Source organism: Diceros bicornis, unplaced genomic scaffold, assembly GCF_020826845.1.
Source record: "Diceros bicornis minor isolate mBicDic1 unplaced genomic scaffold, mDicBic1.mat.cur scaffold_414_ctg1, whole genome shotgun sequence".
In the NCBI taxonomy this organism is placed as follows: Eukaryota; Metazoa; Chordata; class Mammalia; order Perissodactyla; family Rhinocerotidae; genus Diceros; species Diceros bicornis.
Genome location: NW_026691283.1, coordinates 63,751 through 88,464, shown reverse-complemented (window position 1 = coordinate 88,464; position 24,714 = coordinate 63,751). Strand labels below are relative to the sequence as shown.

General features: G+C 42.3%; 1 long non-coding RNA gene across 2 annotated transcripts in view; it reads right to left on the bottom strand.

Moving 5' to 3' along the window:
* Window positions 1-1,058: 1,058 nt before the first annotated feature.
* Window positions 1,059-24,714, bottom strand: part of LOC131402974 (uncharacterized) — a 77,127-nt gene continuing 53,471 nt past the window's right edge. The window contains exons 1-4 of one of the 2 annotated variants that reach the window (XR_009219102.1): window positions 15,860-15,925; window positions 12,871-12,985; window positions 12,204-12,377; window positions 1,060-1,492 (exon numbers count right to left, since the gene is read on the bottom strand). This is a non-coding gene — a long non-coding RNA (uncharacterized LOC131402974). Of the gene's footprint in view, window positions 1,493-12,203; window positions 12,378-12,870; window positions 12,986-15,859; window positions 15,926-24,714 lie in introns of those variants that run through there. The other variant, XR_009219103.1, reaches the window with a different exon arrangement.

Below are 24,714 nucleotides of genomic sequence, written 5' to 3'. Positions count from 1 at the left end.
AAAATAATTAAAAGTTAAGAAAAATAAAGATATCCTATATTTAACAAAATGTGGGTTCTAATGACAATTGTGCACTCATTCCTACAACCAATGTGAAGTAATCCAGAGAGGACTGGGTATTTGTAACACATTTTTCTGGCCAATAATAGCATTTCAGTAAACATGTTCCAGGGCCTCACGATTTTTCTAAGGCCTCTGTGATCCTCCAACACTTAAATCTTTCTCCTTGGGAGCCTCTGTCCTGTCACCTTCCTTGTCAATGGCTCTTCCACTGTGCGGGGGCCTACCCTGCACGGCCACACTCGTCAATGAGTCTCCACGTTGTTTGGACAGGCTGCCCGCGTTCCTCCCTCAGCCTCAAGAGCTCCTGTTTCTTTGGCAAGGTTGGTGTTTTCACTGGGTGATCACCTGGCATCCTTCTTTGCAGTGGTTTGCATCTTCCCACGCTGTGTCTCCTCTGACATCTCCGGGAGGCAGGCCTTTTGTCCCCATCTTACAGGTGAGGAAGCTCAAGTCCAGAAGGCTGGACGACCTGCTCCAAGTCACAGCCAGCGTGGAGCCTCGGCAGGGTTTGGGCCAAAAGCAGACAAGGATGTAGGGCAAGTGGTTTGTTTGCAGGTGAGGGAGGAGGCCCGAGGAGGCCAAGGGGAAGGAAGCCTGGAGGAGGAGAGCCAGTGCGGGGCCTGAGGAGGGAGCACTGAGGTGAGCATCCCTCCTAGTCCTGTTGGGAGACGAGATCCCAACTGGACTGGCTCTGTCCCCGTGCGTGGAGGGTATACCCCGGGTCATGAAGGCTTCTGTGCTACAGGCTGGCACAGGCTTGCAGGAGAGGAAGCTCCCGGTGCAGGAGAGAGCCCTCAGGCAGAGAGTGGATGCAGGTGCTCCAGGGGGACACTGTGGGCCTGCTGGGGACTGGCTCCCAGGGACTGCGGGGACTCAAGTGGGCTGAGGGAACTGAAGGGCAGCAGCAGCAATGTCTGCAGCGGGGGTCTGCACACATGTCCCACACTTATGCCCCCAGAAAGGCTGCTCTGCATGGCATTTCTCCTCCCAGATGCGTAGTTGGCCCAAACCGCACCTCCACTCCACACGCCCAATTCCTTTCCACTCGTCTCAGGTTACTAGAAATTCAGAATATTTTATTTGGTGTTGGAGCCCAGAGACTTTTGTTTGTCCTGCCCATGTTCTAACATTGCTGGCTTTTTAAAGATCTCAGGGCTTTGACTCCAAAACAGCAAGATGCTGAGGATCCCAGAGAGCTTTCTGGAAGCAAGACTTTATGCTTTGCAATACTGCCATCCCACGAGCTCTTCTCAAAATCACTCCAGGACACAGACTCACAATCTTGGGTCCTCAGATTGCTGAAAGGATGCGCCTTCAGAAAGTGATTGGCGTGGGGCGGCAGGACACACCGAATGGTGGAGTGAGGCATTCAGCCAATCCTCTTCCCGGAAGCCACGATCACACCGGACGCGCTGTCAGAAAACAACCTCTGGGAAGAGACCAGAGACATACAACCAACTGAGGAGCATTTGAAGCTGAGGGAAGAACAGTAAGAGTTGTGGTGTTTTTCCCCAGGGCAGCTCCCATCCCCACCCCCTCAGTGTGACAGCCCTGTGAGCGGCACAAGCCTGAAGGGGGGTGGCTTCACTGTCAGAAGTTGCCCACTTGATGTCTCCATGGGTGGGCAAAGCCCAGCCCCTAAGCATTTCTGGAAACAGTAGCCATCTCAGTGGCAAGCTGACGTGAAAGGTCAACTTTGCAGCCGCCTGAGGTTGGATCTAGAACAGAGCAGCGAATCAGCCAGGAAGGTAAGACGGACAACCACACAATGAGACAGACACAGCGGCCTTGATGGGCTGCACATAACCCCAGGGGGTCTGAAAGGTTGTGTACTTGTGCAGGCCTGTTCCCAATCAGGAGAGACCAGGAAGATGGGCATTGTGGGGATGCTTAGAGACCTGCCACCAGCCTAGGCCCTGCCCCCAGGGGTTGCTGCCTCCCAGGAAGTCCAAGTTGACTGAGGGGACAATGCCCAGCCCTGTCGATCGTCCCCGTCCACTCTGGGGCTCCCATGGAGAGAGGCCTTTCCACCTGCAAACTTCTCCCTAGGTCCTCTTCAGACGCTGAAACGAGGTGCTCTCAGAGCAGAGAAGATGGTGAGCAGTGAGGAGAGGCTCCTGAGGAGTCGGCCCTCCTGGGGAAGGAAGCAAATGAGCTGGGAGGGTGGAGTGGTCCCTGCTTGCTCTGGCCTCAGCCCCCTCAGTGTACATCTCCCTCCTGGAGGGGACAGGAGCCCAGGGAACCCAGGAGAGCACCCCTGGTCCCCGAAGAGCAACACTCCCAAGGAGGAGGATCTGAGCTCAACATAGGATGAGCCCAGGTAGGAAGGGAGCCTTTCGCCACCAGGACAATCGAGTCAAGGTCAGCGTGCTCCTGCAGGGATGATCTCCCTGCCTGTTCTATATGTCCCTGTGGACCAATGACAGCTTAAGGATTGGCTCTGACCAGCAGACGAAGCACAAGTGACAGGACGACACTTCCCAGATTCTACCTCCGAGGCTATCATTCTCACTCACTCTCTTGTGTTCCCTCTACCCTCTCCCATTGCTCCCCTCTCTCAGTCTGTCTGACCCCTGGACCTTGGGACATACATGGATGTCCTGAGCTCCCCTATGCAGATGCCCACACAGAAGAAACCAAGGGAGTCCCCTGGCCAACAGACAGAAAGGAGCCGGGCTCTCAGTGAAGCTGATCCTGACCGAGCCCACAGGCGTTAGCTTGACAGCACATCTCATCCTGGTTCAGACTCAGTGGAGGCCACAGCCCCAACCTGGAAGAAGCGATGAGCAGAGGCTGCAGCTCAGTTGTGCAGGATTCCTGGTCCACAGAGATGGAGAGAGAGCGAATATTTGTGGTTTCATGATGCAGGGTGGGGAGCAGTGTTGTCAGAGAGGAGGAGACACCTCACACCATCTCCCAGTTCCCGGGTCTGGCCTGCCCCCTCCCTTCTCTCCCCTCCACGCTCTCTGCAGCCACAGTGCCCACCTCTCTAACCTCCTCTGGCCAAACTCACTTCTGCCTGGGTGTCTCCACACCAGCAGTGCCTTCTCCCTGGCACGCTGATCACAGGTGAGTGAAGCGCTGGGTCCTCATGTCATTCCGGTCACAGCAAATGTCACCTCTGTCAGGCCTTTCAGACCCTCCTACCCAGTGAGACCCCAGCCCTCCCTGCAGGACACTCTTTATTTTCATTCCAGTTCATGCTCTTCTCTTTCACGTGTCTCTGACTTTGTGCTTTTGTCCATCTGCCTCCAGACTGAGCTCCTGGTGGGCAGGGACCACTGGGTAGATTTCAGCACCACCCTTGGGCCCACCAGGGCTCCTGGCCCAGGGTGAGGGCTTGGCACGTAGCTGCTGAATGAACAAAATGGGGCATCTTGGATCCCTCCTTCCTGCTTTTGCTCCACTCAGATGGTGAAGAGGAACACTAGTAATAGGAAGTGCAAGTGGGTCCTGAGGCAGGCGGAGGGTCAGCATGACTTCTGCATGACTCCTCCTTTCTCCAATTGCTCCAGCAAAGCTCAGTGGGCACCACTGACACAGGAGGCTGCCACCTGATGGCCGTCACAGGAACTGCAGCCTCAGGCAGGGACAGCACAGCACCAGGCACCATATATTTCTTGTGGAGAAATGCCTATCCACATGCATTGCCCATTTTTCATTGTGCTATTTGTATTTTATTGTTGAGAGGGGAGAATGTATTATATGTTCTCAATAGTAGACCCTTATCAGATATGTAAAGATCTGTAAGCATATTCTCCCCTTTTGTGAGTCGTCTTTTCACTTTCTTGATCGTATCTTTCAACGCACTCAAGTTTTACTTTTGATGAAGTTGAATTGATCTGTTTTCCCTTTGGTTGCTTATGTGTTGGGTGCCATAATTACAAAAACATTGCCTAATCCAGGGCCATGTTTTCTTCCAAGAGTTTTATAGTTTTAGGTCTTACATTTACATCTTTGATGGTAAGAAGATGTAACATTTTTGTATATGGTGTTAGGTAGGGGTTCACCTTTATTATTTCACATGTGGATCTCCAGTTGTCCCAGCACTACTTGTTGAAAGATTATTCCTTCCTCATTGTCTTGGCATCTCAAATAATTCTAGAATCTGTGGTTGTTGCAGGTGGTGTGACTTACAGTGCCTTAGAATTTGTTCTTTACACGAAGGTTGCTTTTCTCTGGCCTTGTGGACTTTCACCCACTGCATATGTAGACTGATCATTAGCGAAATACTCATATCACGTATTTTGACTAGTCTTACTTTGTTTGTGGTGGGTATGTAAGTCCACTTCCTGTTACTCCCTGATGGCTGGTACACCACATTGCACCATTGTTCTGGCCTGGATAATCGCTGTATCCTTCTAACTGGTTTCTCTGTCTCTATATTTGACCCACAATCTATCCCCAATGCACCAATTGGAGTGACCCTTTAAAACCAGATGTCACACCCTGACATTGTGAAATCTCTCAAAGGGCTCTCCATTTCTCTCAGGGGGAAAGTTCAAGTCCTTATGATGGACCTCAAGCCCCATACAGTTGGTCCCTCACTCTCTCTGACATCATCTTTGGCCAGTAATCCCCTGTACCTCTGCCCTCCATTATGCTCCTGGTACATACCAGGCACTCTCCCACCTGTAGATTTGCACTCTATGTTCCTTCCACTTGGAATCCTCTTCCACATGATGACTTCATGCCTCATCTTCTTCACTATCTTTAATTCTGTGTTCAAATGTCATCTTGGTGAGGCTGTATTGACCATGTCATTTAAAATATAAACTATCCTCTTGTCCTGACACTCCCTATCCAACTTGTTCCCCTTTCATTTTTCCCCTTAGCACTAATACCCTATAAAATAATATATAACGATAAGAATCAGTGTTCAATCAGGACACGGAAACCAACCAATAGATTGAGCAGGGACAGTTTATATAATGAACAATTAACCATAAACCTTTAAAGGGAACTATAGAGAATAGCCCAGAATTACAGCAGAGTAGTTAAGAAAGAAACAAATTTGGGAGAGGACCCCCTCGCCAAGGCTGCCTTCAGGCCTTGATGGAGAAGGAATGATTGCAGCACAGGGATGGTGGAGAAGATTGTCATGTTTCCCAAGGCCAGTACCGGTCCCTGGTCAGGGCAGAGCTCAGCAGGTAGGGAACAGCAGGCTGAGACTGGCAAACAGGAAAGCCCTGTCTCCTCCCAGGGGCAGGTAGGCTGAGGCTGGGATGCCAACTGGATTCACTGGGATTCCACTTGCAGGGGTGCCACTCATTCTCCTTATTAAGCCATCCAAGGGGATCCACTGAATCCACTGTGGATCACCCAATGTGGTTGAGTCCCTGTAGACACCCCTGAATTGTGACACTGCTGGTTGTACTGCAGGAGAAAGAAAAAGAAAAGAATGGAAGCACCCTGGAATTAGGAAGGAAGGCCCTTTGTCCTAAACCTTCTCTGACAAAGCTTAACCCCTGCCAGGTGCAAAAGAGAAATGTCTACTGTGTGCAGCTCCATTATTGCAGAACAGACAATAGAGGCAAATACTCTGATGTTGTTACACAGGGGCAATCCATTGATAACTGGCACCATAATTCCCTTATTATTTTGTTTATCTATTCCATGCTTTTACTTCCAACTTGCCTCTATTGCTTTATTTGAAGTAAGATTTTGAAGACAGCATATGGTTGTATCAAGGTTTCTAAAAAAAGGTATTTTGACCCCCCAAAATGCCATTATTAGATCAAAACAACACAAGAATTAAAAGTACAAAGTAGCTATACTATCAGTATATGCCTTAAGTAAATAGTTTACTGTCAAATTCCTCTTATATAAGAAAGCACCATGCAGTTTCATTTTAATGATGTTAGCCTCAATAATCTAGTATAATAATAAACTCCTTTGTAATGAGTAACTATATACAATGAAGTTACAATAATTTACAATTTACGTCTGTGACATGACCCAACTACTCTCTACAAGCACCACTGAAATCTTGATTGATGCTTGGCTACCTTGTTCTACTAGAACTAACGGGAATATTTCACTGCCAACAAATTCTGTTTACCTGCTGTGTAGTTTATAAGGGTTGAATTCTTCTCTACTTGAAAATCACCATTTTCATATCTCCATATGGATACCTGTTTATCGGCAGATAGCTTTGCAGCCAGTATAGTTTTTTTCAGGAGAGTCTTATATAAGAAGTCATAAAAAATGAGTATAAATAACTTACACTTAGGCAATTTTTATTTTTCTTTTTTTTTCCCTGCTTGGAAAGATTTGCCCTGAGCTAACATCTGTTGCCAATCTGCCTCTCTTCTTTCTCCCTTCCCAAAGCCCCAGTACATAGTTCTATATTCTACGTGTAAATCCTTCTAGTTCTTCTACATGAGCCACCGCCACAGCATAGTCAATGAGAGACGAGTGGTGTGGTTCATGCCTGGGAACTGAACCTGGGATGCCGAAGCGGAGGGTGCCAATCTTTAACCGCTGGGCCATCAGGGGTTGCTCCAGGAAATTTTTCCAGAAAAAAATTGGAATCAAGATGTATGCTTTATTTCTAAAAATTTCATAACATACTTTAAAACATGAAATGCTCAACATGTTTAAAAGCACTTTACCACTCAGTTTACCTTAACAAAGATATAGCAAACATTTTGAGAAATGTACTTTCAACAGGAAAGTCCAATTGTAGCTTTGTGCTTTTGTAGACCACTCCCAATAACGTGGCTTAAAAAATATAACTGTAAGATTCTCTCAAGAAAATGTATTTCATTTCTATAAAAATCGTTCTTTACAGTGTCTCAATGTTTGTTTCGTAGTGAGCTTCTCAATGTTCTTTAGGCTTAACAATATAGTAGAATCAAGCTCCTATAATCTAGCTTTTAATTCCACAATCCGGAAAGCTCTATCTCAAGGTCATCAATGACCTCTTAAGTCACCGAATAATATTATTCCCATTTCATAAGTGTGAATACTAGGTTTTAAAGAAGTCAAGTTCATGCCCAATATTGTTTAGCTAGTAAGAGGCAGAGCCTAGATATGACTGACTCCTGCTGTCTGATTCTAAAATACATAAGCATAACCTCTAGATATACAGCCAAACATAACACTCTGTATTCTTGCAACAGAATAAATGCATTTGCTTTTTCCTTAATGTCTGTAACACGGTTCTTAACTATTCCAATACATTGGTTTCTCCCTTTCTGTAAATGAGAGTGTTCTTCAAAGTACCTTCCTTCCTCTCTGCTCTTCTCTATACATTCCCTCCACTCCCAGTGCTTGAATTCATTTAACAAGCATTTATTTTATTGAGTCCATACAATTCCAGACCCCATGGAAAAACAATGAAAAAAACCCAGTCCCTGGCCTTGAAGGATTTACAGACTACTAGGGGAGAAAGCCCTATAAGCAAGTCCAATACTATTTTCCAAAAAAAAAAAAACAAGTTTGAATCTGCACAAACACAGAAGGCTATCTATGCCACACAGCACGGGTTTTCAAGCCTTTTCTGAGGAGGACTAAAGTTTTTTAAGAAATAGCGTTTAACATTTCCAAAAGAGCACGCAAGACCTAGAACTTCCCTGATCCACTGTCCCATTCCCACTACAAGCCATGTTTTTTCTAAGACTCTTAAGAACATCGTTTGAAAACCACTATATTCTAACATCTTAATAGTTTTGCCTTTCATGCCTAGGTCTTTAAGCTACTTGGAATGGATTTTTGTGTACGGAGTAAAGTAGGGTTCCAATTTGAATTTTTTCCATACTGATATCTAATAGTCCCAGGACCACTTGAAGAAACGCCCCTCCTTTGCCCTCTGCTCTGTAAGAGCACTTCTATTAAAAGAAATCAAGTTTCTGGATACACGTGGAATTGGATTTGGGTTCTCTACTGTTTTCCACTGGTCTAACACTGTGCTAATACCAAAGTGCTTTAGTTACTATAGCTTTATATATAATACATCAGGATATCTCATAGATCAAGTCTTCTCACCTTGACCTGCTGCTTAAAAAATATCTTGGCTATTCTTAGTCCTTTGTATTTCCATATGTATTTTAGAAAACACACGTAATTTTGAGCTCTGTAATTTCCTGGCAAACTGGTAAAATACCCACAAAACAAATCTAGATCAGTGGTTCTCGACCGGGGCAATTTTAACACCCCCACCTCCCACCGCAGGGACATTCAGCAACGTCTGGAAACATTTTTGGTTGTCACAAAGAGGGGGGTAGGTACTACTGGCCTCTAGTGGGTTGAGGCCTGGGAGATGCTGCTAAGCATCCCACAGTGCACAAGACAGCTGCCACAACAAAGAATTATCCCATTCAAATTTTAATAGTGCCACTTTTGAGAAACCCTGACCCAAATAAATCAAGGGGCAAATTTGCATGGGCCCATTAAAGGCCAGGGAACGTCTACCAAAAACAATAATTTAGTTTTAGAAAAACCAAACTGCCCTGTGCCAAATGAGATTTACCCCAATTCATTAAAAAAAAAATCACATTATTTGCATATACCAAAAGGCTTATCTTCCTGTTCTCTATAGCAGGGACATTTGCAGGAAGCTTATTGGAGGGGTTAAGTCTTTAAAATACAAAGTTATAAAAAAACAAGACATAGCCAGAAGGTATTAAAAAAAAAACTCATAGAAATCAGTAAGAAACAACCCAATAGAAATATGGGCAATCTGAATAGACAATTCACTAAAAGGAATATTCAAATGACCAATAAACATATATAAAGATTCTCAACCTCATTAGTCACCAGAGAAATACCAATTCAAACTCATGAGTACACCATCCATGCACCAGAATGGCTAAAATTGTAGAAGACTGGACATATCAAGTGTTAACAAGAATGCTGAACAACGTAATTCCCATATACTACTGGATGTAGTGAAGGGGTTGCATAAACTGGTTCAACCACTTTGGAAAATGTTGGCAGTCTCTACTATAGCTGAACATATCCATACACTATGCCCAGCAATGCCATTCCTAGGGATATAGCCAACAGAAAATACTTACCTATTTGCAAAAGAATGAACAAGAATGTTCATAAAAGCATTAAAAGCCTAAAGGAGAAACCATCCAAATGTCTAATAACTGCAGAACGGATTAATAAACTGTGATATGTTCATAGAAGGAAATAATATACCACAACAAGAACTACTACTATATGCAACAACACAAATGAATCCCCAAAATACAATGTTAAGCAAAAGTACGCAGACTCAAGAGTACAGATATCACTCCATTTCTATAAAGAGGCAAAACTCATCAATGATGACAGAAAGGAGGAGAGCAAATACCTGTGCAGAGAAAGGACAGTGACTAGAAAAGAGCATGAGAAGGGGCTGTAGGGTGTTGGGAATGTCCTATTTTTATCTAGGTGGTAGATACACGAGTGTGTTTACTTTTTGAAAATTCATCAAGCTATACACTTAGGATTTGTATGCTTTTCTGTATTTAGCTTATATCTTATTAAAGAATTCGCTTAAAAATATAAAGAATACAACCCTGATTTACCGCATCTGATGCTTCAAGAGACTATTCTAAACAGCCCTAACCCAAGATGATGTTAAAATGCAAGTTGTGTATATATTGACAACTGATTTTTTACCAAGGCACAAAGGCAATGCAGTGGATAAAGGATAGCCGTTTCAATAAATGGTGCTGAACAATGAGATATCCATAGGCAAAATAAATGAACTTGGATCCATACCTCACACAATATACCAAAAATAACTCGAAATGGATTTTAGACCTAACGGTAAAACCTAAAACTATATTTGATAGAAAAACACTTGTATTCAAAATATACAAAGAACTCTCAAAACTTAACAATAAGAAAAAAAAACAGGCAAAAGATTCGAACAGACATTTTATCAGAGAAGATATACAGATGGCTAATAAGCACATGAAAAGATGCTCAACATCATAAGTTATCAGGGAATGCTGATTAAAACCACAATGAGATACCACACTACATGCCTATTAGAATGGCTGACAAGACTGACCATACCAAGTGTAAACAAAGGTGTACAGAAATGGGAACTCTTGGACACTGCTGGTGGGAATGTAAAATGGTATAATGTATAAACACTTTGGGAAACAGTTTGGAAGTTTCTTAAAGAGTTAAACATAAGTGATCCACTCACTCCACTCTTAGGTATTTGCCCATAAAAAGGAAAGCACATGTCCATAACAAAGACTTACATACAAATGTTCATAGCAGCTTTATTCATAATAGCCCAAAACTAGAAACAACTCACATATACATCAACACGTGACTGGATAAACAATTTGTAGTATATCCACAGAACAGAACATTACTCCGCAACAGGAACAAACTGTTGATACACACAACATGGGTGAATTTCAAAAGAATTATGTTAAGTGACAGAAGCTAGACAAAATCAGTGTACAAATGTCTGATTCCATTTATATAAACTCTCGAAAATGCAAACTAATCTATAGTGATAGAAAGCAAATCAGTGGTTGTTTGGGGAGAGTAAGTCACAGAGGGGTGGGAAGGAGGGATAACAAAGGTGCATGAGAAAACTTTTGAAGGTAATGGATATGTTCACTATCTTGACACTGACTTAAAGTTTCATGGAGGTACACCTTATGGTGGAGGTCATAACTTATCAAAGCATACCATTTAAATAAATGCAGTTTGTTTTCTGAAGTATATTTCAATAAATCTTTTCTAAAAATAATACAGGTTGTATATAAATATTGTAAACCAGAGTTCTTATAATTAGCTCAAAATCAACTCCATTCATTCACACAACAAATATTTACCTAGCACCTACTATATGCCAAGCACTCTGCTAGGTTCCAGGGTTACAATGGTAAGCAAACTGACATGGTTCCTGACCTCATGGAGAACACAGTCTGCTAGGGGAAGCAGAGATTATTAAAAGATGCACACAGACACATGGATAATAAAAACTTCACAGACAATTGCTGTGAAGGAGACAAACACAGTGAGATGACACAAAATAACAGGGAAACCAAATCTGATCTAACGGAAAGGTGAGTATGGCTCCCTCAAGGAAGCGACATTTAAGCGACACCTAATGGAAGAGGAGGATAACAAGTTGAAGATGTAACTTTCCTCAGAAGAGACACTAACACAAGCAAAGGCTCTGAGGAAGAAGAAAGCATGACCCTTTGAAGGAATGGAAAGAAAGTCAAAAGGGCTAAGGGTCAAAACAGTGTAGACAACACTATTGGTCACCTCTCCAGTAACTATTCCATCTCCTCTTCCTCACTCCTAACAGAATCACACTTGGGTTCCAGCAACCACCCTCCTCCACACATAGTCATGTGCTTTAGAGGAAGATGACTCCATTCTTGATTTTAGGAAGTAGATAATGTTGAGACTTAAGTCAGTCATGGCCACCTCTTTTCTCCCTGTCAGTGATTAGTTAAAGAATGGCATGAGTGAAAGCAGGAAAAGAAGTTATTGCATGCTCTAAACAAGAGATGGTAGTTTGGACCAGGGAGTTGTCAATGGAGATAGAGATTTGCACGGAGAGATAAGGTAGAGCAACATGTACAGGATGTCTCCTAGGTTTCTGGCTTAGGCAAATAACGATCAATCTTTTCCATATAGTCAAAGCCAGAGAAATATTTTTTAAAAATGAATAGTCTTATGTTATTCTTAATATATTTCTCTTAAATAAACCTAATTAGAACTACTCAAGGATCATACCTAAAACATATCTCATCCTCATGCAGGATACTGGCTTCAGAAGTTCATGCAAACTTATCAAGAATGAATGAGGCTAACTAGATTTTGTCTTACAATACAAATCAATGTTTTCTAAAATTCTAACCTATAATTAACAATCCTGCCTACAAATAACAGCAATTTCTGAATATCATTTATTTTGCCTTGCCTGCTTCAAAAAATGATTTAAGCTAGCAAAATGTCCAAATCAATTAAAAGCCAAGCCAAGAATAAAGTAGTCCAAGGATTTCTGACCACTCTTGTGTTATCTAAAAATAATTCTAGAGAAATTAGACGGAGGTATCTAATTAATTATGCTCATCCAATTTATCAAATTAGGTCTCATAACAACAGTAATGAAGGTTCCTATTACAGATACAACAGACCCAGGCAAAAATATAACCTACCTTGACAAGTTGATGAAGTGCCATTTCTTTCAGAAGGTGGTATACTTGGACTGTTGAAATGACGTGAAGTTCCTCGGTCCTCGCCATCGTTTGTAAAATTCTTTGAATGGCACGTACAACGACGTGACAATGGTACTTCAGCTTTTTTGCTTAAGCTTTCATCCGCTGGCTTCCCTAAAAGTGAAAGAACCTCTATTTATAATATTTCTAATTCAAAAAACATTAATCATCCTCTGCAGCTACAGTGAGCAACCACTCGAATTTGCCCTGGATTGGGAGGTTTCCCAGGCTGTAAGATTTTCAGTGCTAAACCTGGGAAAGTACCTGGCAAATCTGGACAAGTTGGTCACCCTATCTGTAGCATGAAATTAGGACAGGAGAGAAACACTTATGATGTCAGAGACATTTACAGAGAAATTATCATCAATTTGCATAATTTACAAAAAGATAATAGTCAAAGATTAATAATGTAATAAAGGCACAACCACTTGAGTATTCGTTTATATTGAGACATTAAAATATCAAGCAGGGAGGATTAAAAGAAAGACCAAAAGTATATTCTTAGTTACTGCTATTTCTTTAAATGAATCATTCTGGATGAAAAGTACTTTATTATATTTTTTTCAAGTCCCAATAATCAAGCTGAATATATCAACCAAATACTCACCACGAAGAAGAGACTGTTGCCACGCTAAAGCAGCACAAAGTAAGACTAAGCTGTTCCCACTTTCTGTAGGGCTCTCCAACAAACAATGCTGCTTACTTTTTAATCCTCGGACAATCTATTGACACAAAAACAATAAAAAAAAAATCAGTAAACAATTTACTTCATTAAGGTCTGTCTCCATCACAAGTACAAACACAACAAGTAAGGTTGTACTTGAGGGAACATAGCAATAGCAGAAGGGAGAATTAGTATTTAGTTCAATCTAGACCTTATTCCTTTATCTTTCTCCCTAAAATTATGTTGGACTTAAAAACATATGGGCATAAAAGAAATGAACAAAGCTATTTGTGCCTTAATGATGCAAGCACCGTCATTTCTGTAAAACTAGAGTACACTAATATCTTGGATGAAAATTTAATGGAGGATTCTGTTAGGGGGAGTGTAAATCACTACAACCACTTTGGACAGAAATTAACAATTTCTAGCAAAGTTGAAGATATCCAACACTAGGAAGTCCAGTCCTATGTATATATCCAAAACCTTTCCCACAGGAACATAAGGAAACATGCATAAGAAAGTTCAGAGCAACATTGTTTAGAATTGCAAAAGAATGTAAACAACTTAAATGTCTGTCGAAAGGAAAATGGATAAAAAATTCTGGTATATTCATACAATGGAATACTACACAACAATTAAAATAGATTAACAATCAATAAGGCTACTTCTTAAAAATAATGTTAAGCAACTAAAAACACTTCTGAACAAATATAGGTACAGTATCATATCATTGCACAAAGTTTAAAAACAGGTAAAGTAATGCTCTATATTGTTTACGGATACATACATATGTAACAAAAGTATAACAACACGTCTAGGAAAGAAAAAGAATAAATTCAGCATAATAGCAATGTTACTTGCAAACAAGGTATAAAGTAAATATGGCAAAATATTAAGATTGAACAACTCTGGAAAGTTTGCTTACTCATTTGTCTATTAATTTTCTATATGATTGAAACATCTCAAAAGATATGGTGAGAAATATAGTATTCTGTGTAAAAGACAGTAAATACTTTGTAGAAGGTAGTAATTCCGTAAAGTAAATAGAAGTGCCAAATGAGCTGAGAATAGTTTTCAGAATATTCTCCTTTGCCTCCTAACCATATACAGTTTATAGTGATCAGGATTATTTTTCGAAAGGTGACATGTTCTTCCATGAACCCAGCAAATATTTTCAATCCATTTACTATCTGAGAAAATGAATGTAGTCACAGATTCAGTATACGTTATTAATTATCAGCATCTTTATCTTAATGAAGACTTAACTGCTGAAAGATACTTGCAGAATTCATTATAGCAAGCTATGATGGACAAGCTTTACAAGGAAAGTTCATCTTCACCCCACCAACTGTACATTCAGACCATATTGAAGAGTCACGCTTTCTTGTTTACTTAGATTCCTAACTGCAGCAGAAACGAAAATCAAGGCTGAAACAATGCCATTCAAAGAAAACCAGATACCCAACTAGACTAGGACAGAAGTCTAGAAATAAAAAGGGGATTCCTAAATGTATCAACAAAACAAATGCAAGTAAAAGAATTTCCTAGTCTTAACCATCACACTGGTTGAGAACATGTCTCGGAATCTGACAAATCCGGATCTGTATCCCTACTCTGCCAAAGCTGTGGACCAGGAGGTAGAAGTACGAGTTCTAGATCAGGTTCCCACAACTCAGATGTGTTTCCTTGATCATGTCTTCACTTCTCTAGACTAAGATCCTTATCTGTAATAATCCCTAATTGAAAAACTGTTGTAAGGGAGAAAATGCCTTGGCACACAGTAGGTGCTTGATAATTCTGATTTAAAGGTCAGAAGGGTATAATGAAAAGAAGATGGGCTTTGGAGTAAAGCAAGCCTAAGTGTGAGTCCCACTGTGTGAATCACTGAACCTCAGTCTGTTTCTTCATCTGTGCAATGGAGATGAGATTATCCACCTGATAGAGTTTTGACGAAAATTAGCCAGGCATTGAGTTAAGAATTAAGTAAGGTAATGGATAGAACGTGCCTAAACTCCAGTACTTGACACAGAGGAGGTGATCTACTTTAATCCCCACCTCTTCTAAACCACCTATGCTTAAACTAGGATCCAGAGACGCAAGTCTGAGACTGTGATCTCTTGCCATTGCGTGCAGAAGTCTTGGTACATGACTGCGTTTCTCTGAAGAGAAAGTCCATGGATTTCTCATTCCCAGAACTATATCCTAATAAAATAACTGAAAACAGAGGGGAGACTGATATGCACCGTTATTAACTGAGGACTTCCTTGCAATAGTGAAAAAAAACCGGCAAATTCGACCTGGGGATGGAGGGATGGTTAAAAGAGCAATTCAACAGCTTATGAAGGCAATTATACCCTGACCCCTAGCCTGTGTGTTCCAAAACAAGCTAAGAACCACTATTCTGAGGTATTTCCCAGTTCTAATATTCTGTGATTCTCTCTGTGCAACTCGAGAAGAGATTTGGTGGCCTCTAACCCCTTCACCGCAGCCAATAACGCAACGCCGGCTAGCTCCTCAGATACAGCCTAGAAATCCATCCTGCCCGCAGTCGCCGCAATCCCCCAGGGGATAAAGGACGAGCCTCGATCCGCCTCCCGCAGTCGCCCCCGCCGCCACGAGTCAGCGGGGACCGAGGGGGCCCGGGCCCTCTCACCGGGGGTCGGGACAGGCTCCCTCCGGCCTCCGCGTGCTCAGACCCCCGAGGCCCGGGACGCGGTCACCCCGACGGCCCGCACGGCGGCCAGGCGAGAGCAGAAGGCTCCCTTCGGGCAGGCTGCGCGCCGCCCCACGAGAGACAGGCTGGCCTGTTCTGAGGAAAACCGAGGCAGCGCTGCCTGGGCTCCGAGTCCCGGGAGAAAAGGAAATGGTATCCGCGAGCACACACGGCGGAGCCTGGCAGAGAGGAGAGGCCCCAAACCTCTCGCCTCCTCACCGGGCTGCCACTCCCGGGCCGAGCGCGGACTCCGGCGCCTCACCCGCTCCCTCCTCCGCTCTCTCCAGGCCGCGCGCCCGTGCGCTCCCGGACGAATTCCCGCCTCCCGCCCCCTCAACTCCCAGCACCCAATCACCCGCCAGAGCAGAAACCAAGCAACCAATCCCGGCGTGAGGTTAGGGGGCGGGAACCCTGGCCCCCGAGGGAAGCCTCCGCAATAAAAACCCGCGCAAAGTATTTCGTGGCCCGGAGGCGAAAGCTGGAAGAGCGAAGGATGCTCGCAGACCGCAGGGTTTAAAGGAAAAGTCTTCTCCGTTTTGAGATTTTGAAACCGGCGACTTAACCCGTGCATCCGTTCCCTTGGAAACTCGCAGTCTCATTCTTCAGGTCTGTAGACCAAGCGAAAGCAAACCCTTTGAAGCCTTGCCGGGTTCTTCCCAGAGCGCCCGTCAGCGCCGCTCAGCTCACGTTTCCGACCTTCACGGCGGCCTGGGTGTGGCACAGACGGAGGCGGGAACTGCCAGACGCCTGAGCCCGGCCAGGCGACAAGGCTGGTTGACGACTGGCCGCAGAACCTCAGGATGTTCCAGGCTTCCCCATGTACCGAGTTCAACCAGAGCAACGCTCTAGAGCGCTCCCGCCCCGGTCACTTCTGCTCCATCAAGGCTCATCCGCCTTCTGTCCCTCCTAAAACCGGGTTGTTCTTCTTTGCCACGAAGAGCACTTCAGCTTCCTCGAAGGTAGGGAGTTAATCGTGATCTCTCCAAATTGTGATTTTGTCAATTTCTGAATAGCCTAAGCTTGGCTCCGATACTAGTGTCTCAAAAAAGTAAAACGTGAGACATTTTCTCAAGTTGGAGCAACTAGTGTGGGGAGAGGTTTGCTGCAGGGGGAGCAGCGGGAGGAGAGTGGATTTGTTTGCTTCCCTTTCAGTTTTACTGCATCTTCCCCAATTGCAAAATGTACAGTGCTAAAAATAAATTCTACCTTTTAATTTAGTAATCTCAGGCTCAAAAATTTACCCTAAAAGAGTAATCCAAAAGAAAGAAAAAGTAAAAATACCTAAATTGAGAACATTGCCTATTGTAATCCTGAAAAAAGTCATCAACCTCCCGGTCTAGTAATAGCACCCTATACGGTTATGATATATCAGTTTGATCATTATGAAGCCAATAAAATAATTATCAAAAGTAAACAACTTGCAAAAAAAATTTCATATAAAGTTAAATGAAAGAAAGCAGACTCCCTACTGGGTATTATGAATTCCACTATGTGAAAATATATGTGCATAAGCAAAGATGGAGGGAAAGTATAAAAAGTGTAACTTACTGTTAAAACAGTGGAATGAAGGATAATTTATCAATACTTAAAAATATCTTCAAATTTTTATTCTGCTTTTACAATTTTTTAAATATCAAATCGTTTATGTAACTGCTCCAGGGAAACTACTACGATTTTCCTCTGCTCAATTCCTAAGGCTCTCAACCGACTCTAGCCTTGTATGGCCATTTGACGTGTGTGGCGTTAACAGAAGTGGATACACGTAGGCTCTGGAGTCAGACAGTCCTGGATTCCAGTCCCTTGTACTGTTCCTTTCAGGTGAACAGTAGTGAAAGAAAACACAAAAAACTACAAGTTCATTTGATAAAGAATATGAATGTTTATAAACCAATATTCAAAATAGCTGCACACTTCTGTTTTCACTTGAATAAAAAGATCACATTATGACAAATGTTGTAACCTTAACTTAAAATACATGATTTCCTTCATTAAGTAGTAGATAATAACAACAATAAACAAACACATAGAGACAGAGATTGGATTGGTCGTTACCAGGGGGGAAGGGGCGAGGGAGGAGGGTGAAAGGGATAATTCGGTACATGTGTGTGGTGATGGGTTGTAATTAGTATTTTGGTGGTGAACATGATGTATTCTATGCGGAAATAGAAGTACAATGATGTACACCTGAAATTTTTACAATGTTCTAAACCAATGTTACTGCAATAAACAAAAAATTAAAAATAAAATAAAAAATACATGAATATTAACATTTACTAATATAGTTACACATTTTGTTTACATCATCAACAAATGTGATGAAAACCAGCATGTTGTTATTTAAACACAGCAGGTTTTGACCAGCCTTTGAAAACTGATCCAAGAATGTGTGCTGCATTGAGTTAGAAACCATTTATTTCAACCTTTTCTGAACTCCTAGAGGTTTCCTACTCACATAAAATATTCCAAAGCCTCAGTTTAAAATAAAACAAAAGAACACAGGACCGCTGTATTTATTCTTAGAAGACTACAAAACTGCCTTTTTTAAAAATATGAAAATTCTTACAGTATTTTTTAAGTGTATGCTTTTATTTTTCACATCGAAATTACTTGATTGAACATTAAGCATCTGATATCTCAGGGAAGGCCAGCCCAGTATCCTGTTTTTCAGAGCTGACCGGGTGTTTCTGATGCAATCTATGGACCAGCAGAGACCCATTTGACTAAAGAAGAAATAATTAATCAAGTGTTCTCTAAACATTGCTGCATAATGGAATCAACTGGGGAATCTTAAAAAAAAATACTAATGCCTGACTCCCAACCGCAGACATTCTGATTTAATTGGCATGGGTTACAATTGGGGATCAAGAGTTTTAACAGCTCTCCAGGTGATTTTAATGTGCAGCAAAATTTGGAGCCACCACAATGATGCAAGACACAACAGTGATCTAAGTCACAATTAGCCACAAATGACAGATGCCTATACAGGAGAACTCACTTTTAAAGTTTCTCAAGTAGGAAATACTTTATAGTTTCTCTCTGTTTCTTAAGATCAAATTTATGCTTTTTCTGAAAGTTATAATGACTCTTTAATTAGTAGTCTTCAGAGGGGATTTATATTGTTAAACACTCAACAATTTTTTTCAACCATTAAGTTTAGGTTATTGTATATAATCACTGCTATACACTTATCTATTACGTGTAACAATACACTGAAATTACCTTCTAGGCATCACGGTATTAAGAACCATGCATAGTTTATTGACTGTTTGAAGCATTCTCCACAGAACCCCTGAATTCAATAGCTGGTTCATATTGGATGTTAATACTTCTGCATATGGTATAAGTTCACTGGCAGAGAGTAGAGTCAAGCGTTCTAGAATCTGTATCGTTTCCATATGTCTTACTGGGACAGCTGAAAATGCTAAAGGGGAAACTTAGCAGTCATAATCTAAATTCTATACAGCTTACCAAATAAGAAGTAACATTGCTCTCTCAGACTACAGGCCAAACAAATCAAGAAAATAATGTTGCTCTAAATGTAAAACTTTCAATCCTAGCCATAGTTTTGGCCATACTTAAAATAAGGACTTTAAGAAAAATTCATTTAGGTGTAGTTATTTCACAAAGAACAAAACCTATCTCATTTAAGAAATCACATTAGTGACCCAAAGACAAGGTTCATTTCCTTGGTGATTCAGAAAGATTTTAAAAATGGATTGAAATATGAAAATATACCCAAATATTGCCTTTGGTAGTCACATTCATTTGAAAGATTGGAATTTGTTGACCCTTTATAGGTTATAAGCACTCAGCAGATCGCTGTTATTCAATAATATCAATCCTGTGCTCTTCAATAGAACAGACACTAACCACATCTGGCTGTTGAGCACTTGAAATGTAGCTAGTCCAAAATGAGATGTGCAGTAAGTATAAAATATACACTGGATTCCTAAGAGTTAGTATGGAACAACAGTAAAATATCTCATTAATCGTTGTTTATATCGAGCACCTGATGAAATAATATATTAGATATATTGGGTTAAATAAAATAATTATTAAAATTAATTTTGCCTTTCTTTTTACTTGAATGTGGCTATAGAAAGTTTCAAATTATATGTTAAAATTATATGTGTGTCTTGCGTCTTATTTCTATTTGACAGTGGTGATCTAGAACACTATCCAGTAACCGCAAGTCCGTTGCTCTATTCCGTGGCACTTATTGCTGACTTCTTTCTATCGACCTTTCACACAACCTGTTCAGTGATATAACGTAGGACCTATGAGGTAACAGATACAAGCATATCAGAAATAAATGGTTAAAACTCCTTAAACTCAAAGAGAAATATTAAAATTATATTCACGAAAACGTTAGTATATCCCCAGGGAAATTCTGCATGATTTTAAGATTTCAATGAGCCTAACATCTCTTTGCACTACTAAAGGGGTAAAAGGAGTACCAATCTACTATACCTTCTTGGAGTTGTTTAGGAGAGTGGTTTTTGGCATTATTAGTCAGGAGCATTTCCCTTAACAGGGCGTGAGTCCCTGTGATGTTTTCTTCACAGATCCAATCTTTCACAATGCATAAATGCGAGTAGTTAGTTACAAGGAGACATAGTAAAGCAGAATGCGACCCTTAAAAATTTACAGAAAGTCAACTGGATTCTTCATTCTTAAACACAAAACTCATCTCTCTCCTCTCTCCCCCTCCCTTCTGCCTTTCACTATCAGCAATCCAAAGGAAGTTGCACTTCTTGTGCATGCATACTAGAGTTTGAGAACTTCTGTTAGGTAGTTCAGCCAGGGAATCTGCTTAGATAAAGATCCCCAAGTGATCTGATACAGGGAAGTTGGAAACTACTACTTTTATCAAAAGTTCTCAAGCTTTCTTCCACTCTATCCCAACATAAAAGTCTTTCATCAGGAAAAGTTGTTTGACATAGCCATAGTTCAAGAGTTGAGAGGGGGAGGAAAGAAAAAGATGAGAAAAGAATGTCCATTTGGGGGAGATCATATATGGTTTTAAAAAGGCCTCACTCAGAAATTCTGATGACTAGTGGTATAGTGATTTGCATGCTCTGCTGCAGTGGCCCCAGGTTTGCAGGTTCGGATCCCGGGCACAGACGCACACACCACTCATCAAGCCATGCTGTGGCAGCATTCCACATACAAAATAGAGGAAGATGGGCACAGAAGTTAGCTCAGGGCCAATTTTCCTCAAGCAAAAAAAAGAGAGGAAGGTTGGCAAAGGATGTTAGCTCATGGCCGGTCTTCCTCACCAAAACAATAAAAGAAATTCTGATAGGCTTCTATAGGAGAACATGTCATCTCCTCCAACCCAGTTGACAATCATTGCTATACATGGGTAAAATTCAAGTTGCTCACTTTAAATACCTAAAAGTTCTCAGGCACTTTATATTTTCTCATTTCACCCTAACATTCCTACAAGGTAAGCAATATTGTCTCCATTCTACTGTACGGAAACAGGCTGAAAGACATTTATTAATATCCCAAAGTCACACAGCTAAGTATGTCAGCCAGTCGAAGCAGTACTGGTGATACCCACAAGAGGATGCAATTGTCTTCCTTCAAGAAGTGTTAAGGAAGCTCCAAAGGAATGGGAAAGCTTCCTTTTTGTAAATCAAATGCTTGTTTCTAACCTTTTGCTTATACCATGGTTTGACTATTCGTGACTATTACTGTGTAATATCAATAATGAGAAAGTAAATGATGATATTGTAAAAATGCCTATTTAGATATATGAGATACCACTATGCTAAGTGCTTGGCACATAAATACTTAATAAATATTTTTACTATATTACTAGTATCATTATCAGAGTTGTAAGTGTAGTAGTAATAACATTAGTAGCAACAATGGTACTTTAGATACAATCATCAACTTCTCATGCAACTTAAATCAAATCATACCAGTGCTTAGTCCCAGTAGGGATGGTATCTGCTTCCTTTCTCATAGAAACTGCTTAAAATTGATGTTTCTGTTTGAAAAGACACTGTAACAATCAAAAGTGGTATGATTTTAAAGTTCAAAAGTCTCAATGCACAAGTATGTGTACAGTGAAGACTATCCGAAGGCCGGTACCGCAGCATAGTGTTTAAGTGCGTGCGCTCTGCTGCTGGCGGCCTGGGTTCGGATCCCGGGTGCACATTGAGGCACCACTTCTCAGGCCGTGCTGTGGCGGCGTCCCACATAAAGTGGAGGAAGATGGGCATGGATGTTAGCTCAGGGCCAGTCTTCCTCAGCAAAAAGAGGAGGATTGGCATGAATGTTAGCTCACGGCTGATCATCCTCACAAAAAAACAAAACAAAACAAAAAAAATCCAAAAACAGTCATACAAGTGACTGCTTACAATAGTACAAATCAGTCTACATTTCATAATCTCTTCAATAAAACAGTTCCCAAATGCTGCCAAATACAACATAATTTCTTTGGAATTAGATTATGCAAAGATACGAGTAAATAAATGAAGACACCTGGCTGAAGATGACCAAAGAAGGTTCATGTTCCTCCTTGAAACCAACCACAACACAGAAAGAAAAAGAAAATTCCGACTTCAAGGAAACAAACAAAAAAACCCACACTCAAATGTTATTAAAAAAAAAGAAAATATTATAAAAAAATTAAATTTCAAAAATATCACTATTTCTATGGCAGTTTTACACTAAAACTATTATAGTAATTCTATGCTGTGGAATATTATAGAGCAATTAGAAACAATAAGGTAGATCCACATGTACTGACAAGAAAAGATTTCCAAGAAATATATTAAATCTCCAGACCAAAAGGAAAACGACAAGCACCCAGAAATCAACCCTGAAAGCACAGAAATGTATAACCTTAATGACAGAGAATTCAAAATAGCTATCACAAAAAAGCTCAATTAAATATAAGAAAACAGACAATTCAATGAAATCAGGATTTTTTTCACAAAAGAGATTGAAACTATAAAGAAAAATCCATCAGAAATCCTAGAGCAGTCAGTTAGTCTTCACGAAGTGCTTTCCGACATTTGATCAGTTTTAGAACAAGTAGCAGGGTTCTTCCTATCGCACACCCCCTCTTTTCCCAGAGTGTGTGTGGCATGAGGGTGGAGGCTGCACGTGCAAGCCGGTCATGGGAAATGTCACTTCAGCACTGGTTTCTGGGCAGAACTGCAAGATTTAGGGTGGAGTTATTTCCTTCTTTCCTCCTTGTCTTCTGGGGTGACTCCCTCCCCCCACAGTCCCCCAGGTGGGCTCAAGCACCCAGGATGGCAGCTATGGTGATGGGTGACCCGAGTTCACTTTTGGTTGGAGAGGCCTACAAAAGGCCAGCAGCAGCCTTTTGTAGCCACATTTCACAGGTGGCGCCTCAGAGAGTCTTTGGAACCGCAGCAGCACAGAACATCTGATTTCGCTTGTTTTAGTCTCAGAGAAACTGATACATGTTGTTTTGCATGTAGGAGCATCAAAGGGAATTTGTCCTGCAGTTCTGAGTGTGCCCTGCCCTGCCTGGCTCTCGACTCTTCATTTTTCTTGCCACATCTGCGTCTGTGGGTGCCATCCACCTGTCTTTCTCAGCACCTGAAGCTCAACGAGAAGCGCACACTGGCCTTGCCTCCTTGGAGTCTTCAAGGGCGCCCTGCTCTATGATCACGTACTTTGGGGCATTAGCTCTAAGCAGCCTGTCCATGGTGGCTATCTGGCTGGTGGCTCACCCTGCCTGGATGCCAACCTGGTTTCCACCCTTCTCCTTGAGCGAGTAGTGGACACCCACCCCAGCCTGCAGCATCTCCTGCCTGGGCTCTGCCAGTGAGCCTGGGGACCACCACTGTGAGTTTTGCAGGAGAAAGAGAGGAAGAAGTCCAAGCTCATACCCAACTATGTCTGGCCGTTAGTCCCTTCCAACCTCTTCAGATACTTAACCTGGTCATTTACTGGGAAAGTAACAGGTTTAAAACATGATTCCAGGCCGATGCCCACACCAGGGAGCAGAAGAACAGAGTCTGTCCCCATTAGTCCTGTTACCAGAGGGGCAGGAGCTGGGCAGGGAGCAGGACAGAAGGAAAGACCAGTGCTGCTGCAGCTGCTGTACTTGTCCCTCATCCACGCGTACCAGGTTTCCAAATGAGCCTGTGGGGCCAGCACAGGCCACAGAGGAAAGGCTAGAGAGAAGCAAAATCCTTCTTGACTCTTCTTTTGGGTGCCCACTGGGCTCAGTGGAGGTCCAAATGCTTACCCCATTTCTAAGGAAGTGCTTTTGTGGGTCTTCAGCCCTCCCCCCAGCTGATGGTCTCTGTCCTCAAGCGCCGGACAGAGGTGATGGTGCTCTGAGCTGACAGCTTGTGACAGCCCTTCAGGCCTGGCCTCTGAGGTCCACTCTCATAGTAGGCAGAGGCCCCCTGAAGACAGCTCAGCCTGGGCCTCCTCCCAGCATTCACGCCTGGTGCTTGGGAAGCATGCACAGCCTCACACAGCTCCCTGTGGCCCTGAGGACCTGGGAGTTGGCCAGTCTCTGCCTTTAGAGCCTTGGGACAGGTGTCGGGTACCAGTCTCTGTGAACTTTGAGCCCCAGGGATGCTCCACATGCCTCAGCTCAACCTCGCCCGGGGAAGACAGAGGCAGAATGCAGAGACACTGACAACTCACTCAAAAGACAATCTCTCTTTTGGACTTCTGAACCCATAGGCAAGGTGGGACCCCACAGCAGAGGAAGCTCTCCTGGAAGGAGGAAACACACTACTATGGTCTGGTAGCTTGACAACACAAGAGTTATCTGGAGGGGAGAAAAACGTGGAAAGATCAGATGAGAGTGACTAAAAGTTGGTGTCTAATGCACAGCTCATACACGTTTACAAAATTAACATGTGAGAACAAAAATAGCCTTGGTTCTCACAGCTCCTCACCTCCTTCTGGGATTTACTTGCTGCTGTGGGATCCAGGTGACCATCCAGAGCCCAAACGCAGCCTTGCAGGCTGTAGACTTCAGACTGGAAAACCCTGCACCCTGGCATGGGAGGGCCACCGGGGGGGGATTTGGAGCCCCTGGAGCCATTTAAAATTTAGGAGAAACC